The 3723-nt window shown below is 36.3% G+C and overlaps 1 long non-coding RNA gene across 1 annotated transcript; it reads right to left on the bottom strand.

Moving 5' to 3' along the window:
- Nucleotides 1-392: 392 nt before the first annotated feature.
- Nucleotides 393-1561, bottom strand: LOC110679691. The gene is made up of 2 exons (XR_002502710.1): nucleotides 1364-1561; nucleotides 393-1306 (listed from the first exon to the last, which is right to left on the bottom strand). It is a non-coding gene; the product is annotated as an uncharacterized LOC110679691 (long non-coding RNA).
- Between the last annotated feature and the right edge of the window lie 2162 nt (nucleotides 1562-3723).

Raw genomic sequence — 3723 nt, 5'->3', positions numbered from 1 at the left:
ATACTTAGCAATAATGATAGTTTTTTCCGCCAACTTAGCAAAGAAACCCAATCTTTGACTTCGCCTTCCTTGTTTAAAATCTTACCGCGTTTGGTGTTCCCTTATTTGATATTTGCATTTCAAACGCACACAGCAATACTTAATAAATCAAGAAAAACCATCTGAAACATAATTTGTAAACTTCATTTTTCGACTTCTGGCCAGCTTTGGGCCTCTGTGTAGCGTTATGAACATCATATTTGCATACTATTATGTACCACGAATTTCTTTGAACATAACACAAAATATGGCAACATACAGCACAAAAGAGTTAAAATCTTCAAACTTGTTTTTCTCGGTTTCTCGTTTTGATACATGAGACAGTTATGCGTGGAACGATTGATTTTTATGGATTCACTTATAGAAAATATGTATTTTAGTATTACGTATTTTAATTTCGTGCAGGGAAAAAACACTAATTTTCGATCTACAAGAAATCTGTGCCAATTTCCGGATTTTCGTACAAAGTAGGCCAAATGCGTATGAAAGGGTCGAAAATTGATGCTCTTCCCGTATTACTAAAAAATATGTTTAAATTTTCGCTGATGTCTATATATTTCATTGGCTACTTTTTGATAAAAGTGTTCTCCTTCATTAAATGCTTGTTTATTTGACTGCCGAACGAGTGGGGTAATTCCGCTGAAACGGCCACCTGTTGATTCTGTAGATTCTTTAGCCTTCAACCCTCGTTAGCTCAGTTGCCGTAGTCGACGACGTCGTCGTTTCTGCTATCATCATCGTCATCATTTGGTGCTGCAGCAGTTGGGGAGGCAGGCAGAAGTAGCGTTCCACGTAGCCCCATTAGTATCGATTTTCTTCCACTCCGGACGGAAGAGGACTGCAATCTGGCTGCCTGTCGTCGTCTGTCGATGGCAATGGGATCGTTTTAAAATTCAGACAACTTTCATCATTGACGATAATCCGTTCAGCCCGAATCGCTTTGGGGACTGGAGATCAGATTCGGTGGGATGTTTGGAAAGGATGTTTCAGCATGATAGACCGTTTCCGAGCCAAGGGATTAATGGCAGCTAGTTTCACTTACGGATGAATATTTGATGATGTTTACCCATTGAAATGCTTTACGCCACCAGACTGCAAACCATGAATGGAGCTCCTAGTCTTTCACCATTGTTTTCCAGTGGTCACGTGTGCTCGTAAATTATGAATGTGGGTGTTTCCTCGCGTGACTTCCGATTTGGAGGATTTCCGTTTGCACTGTTTGAAATAGCCTTTCACGAGGAAATTAAATTCTCTGCTGATGAAAGGGCTTCGCAAAAAGATTTCTAAATTATTTATGAATTAGTCACAAGCATAGTCTTATTACCTACTACAAAGAGATAGTTAACAGACATGCTTCGCGAAATTGTTTCTATGCTTGGTGAAATTGGCGCCCTCCGGGGAGTAAATAGATGAACATGTTCCGCTGGTGATGGAAAATGAGTTGGGTCGAATGTCCGGAAAATTAGCATCCAAAATCATCTCGTCTTTGGACGGCGACGACGACGACGGAGACGAAGGCGACGCGATGCGATATGATGCGACCAACGCCCCACTACCATATAGGGTAAAGTGATTCAAAGTGCACTACAGGGTAGAATGGTTCGATTCAAGGAATCATTCATAGAGAGATAAAGTTTGTGTTTTTTGCCAAACGATGTTGAAATATGCTTATCCAACTGTTGTCGATTCAAGCTATTGAGATAAGCTTGTAGATTTTCTTCAAAATTCCCGAAGAAATGCAACATTTTTTCATTCATTCGCCCAAGTCGTAAGTTTTTCCGATGGTTTCATTGATGAATAAATGTTTCCGTGCATCAGAGCAAACTTTTTACGATTTAAAATCGTAAAATAGATCAAATTTGAGACATGTTTTCACTGTGATAGTTAAAAAAAAAAAAGTATAAATCTCGCCTAACTTGAGATCTCGCCCTAAAAGCCATTGGTAACCGAGTGTGTAGCTTGTAGCTACCGAGCAATCGAATGGATTTACACGTTATTCAACAATGCTAAGATGAAGAGAAGATGGCGAGATATCGAGTTATGCGAGAAATAATGTTAGTACATACTTCGAATGGCCTTAAAATGTGGATCTTATTACGAGACATCGACACAAATCCCTAGAGTGGCATTTCGGACCATTGTACCCTACTTCACTTCATGGAACAGGCTTGCTGGTGCTGTTTGGTGTTGGTAGGAGCGCTTGGCAACCGGAAGGCCAATGCGTGATTTCCAGGAGCAAGAGAGACCATCCGAGTGGAGGTGCACTTCAGACAGAACGAGAGAAAATGCATTTGACATGAATCCGGTGGTTGCTCCATATTGTTCAATTATATTGGCGCGCAAGACTGCGACCTAGTACGATGTATTATTATAGGTTATCGGAAAACAGACTGGTTCATGGAAGATTTGGATTTACGACGAAAATATTGTTTTAAAAGTATATTAACATGGTTAAAATTGTTGAAATTTAATTTGAAGTAAAGTTATAAGAGAGATTAACAAATTTATAATCTCTACCAAAGATTTGCTAGCAACTTCTCACCAATGATTAAAAAAATCAATAAAAATTAAATTATCATTGAAAAAATAATATTATTTCAATCACTAATAATACAAAGTGCAATGTATAATATCGTGGGATGAAAAAATCCTTGGGGGCCCGGCTGAGATCTCATGAAGGGGGCCCTTTTAAGAAAAAAAATATAACACTTCGTCAAAGGTTGGCTTGTGTTTGACTTCTATATAATTGTATGGAGTAAAAAATTGGTCCTTTAGATTATATTTAGTGCATGCTTCCAGCTTGTCTCTGGTTGCCGCATTCTCTAAAAAAAAAACAAAGTATTTACAGTACTGGCAAGCATAAAGTACACAAGGCCAATTGACCTTAAATTTGAATTGCATTTTGGAAACAACTTCAAATTAGATTTGTGCATGAATCATCAATTTATTTGCAAAAGTGTGCAAAAAATCAATTTATTTGCAAAAAAAGTGCAAAAATTCGCTCTTTTTGACAAAAACTTCCAAATTTTGATACCTAGATATTTTGAAAACTTTCAATTTAGGATATGTATAATCCTTCACAAAGTTTTGCATTTTATCCTATTGAGCAAATTTGCAGAAACATACATTTTTATAAATATTCACATTTGAAAGACAGTCCAATTTGAAAACTTTGGTATTTTTCTCAAAATAGTATTTTTAAATAGCTTCCAAACTCTTAAATAGTATTTGATGATTTTCGCATAAATCAAATTTAAAGTTATATTTGATATGTAGTTCAATTTTAAGGCCTATCGATTCATTAGAAGCTGTTTTACAGCTCTCTAAACTTGATCATTTTGCATGAAAATCGGCCTTCATGTGCCTTATTCTTGGTAGTACTGTATATTCTATGGATTATATTCAAAGTTTACACCAAGCCTTTACCAAATTCGAAGAAAATTTCATCAACTACGGAATACAAAATATAAAAGTATTTAAATATATTTACCACCGCGTCTCAAAAGAATTTCCCATACTGTTCATGTTTTTGTAAAATTGCAAATATGTTAAAATTTTGGAGCTCTGACAGGAACCAGATAAACTATTCAAATTGAGTAGTGCTTTACAGGTTTAGCCGTATTTGTTTTAAGATCCTGATAAAACGTTAGGCACATTTTCAATTTGAATATTGTTTGAAAACTA

This window comes from Aedes aegypti, chromosome 3 (genome assembly GCF_002204515.2).
Source record: "Aedes aegypti strain LVP_AGWG chromosome 3, AaegL5.0 Primary Assembly, whole genome shotgun sequence".
Lineage (NCBI taxonomy): Eukaryota > Metazoa > Arthropoda > Insecta > Diptera > Culicidae > Aedes > Aedes aegypti.
Note: the sequence above shows the minus strand (reverse complement) of the source record. Positions and strands in the feature narration are given on the sequence as shown.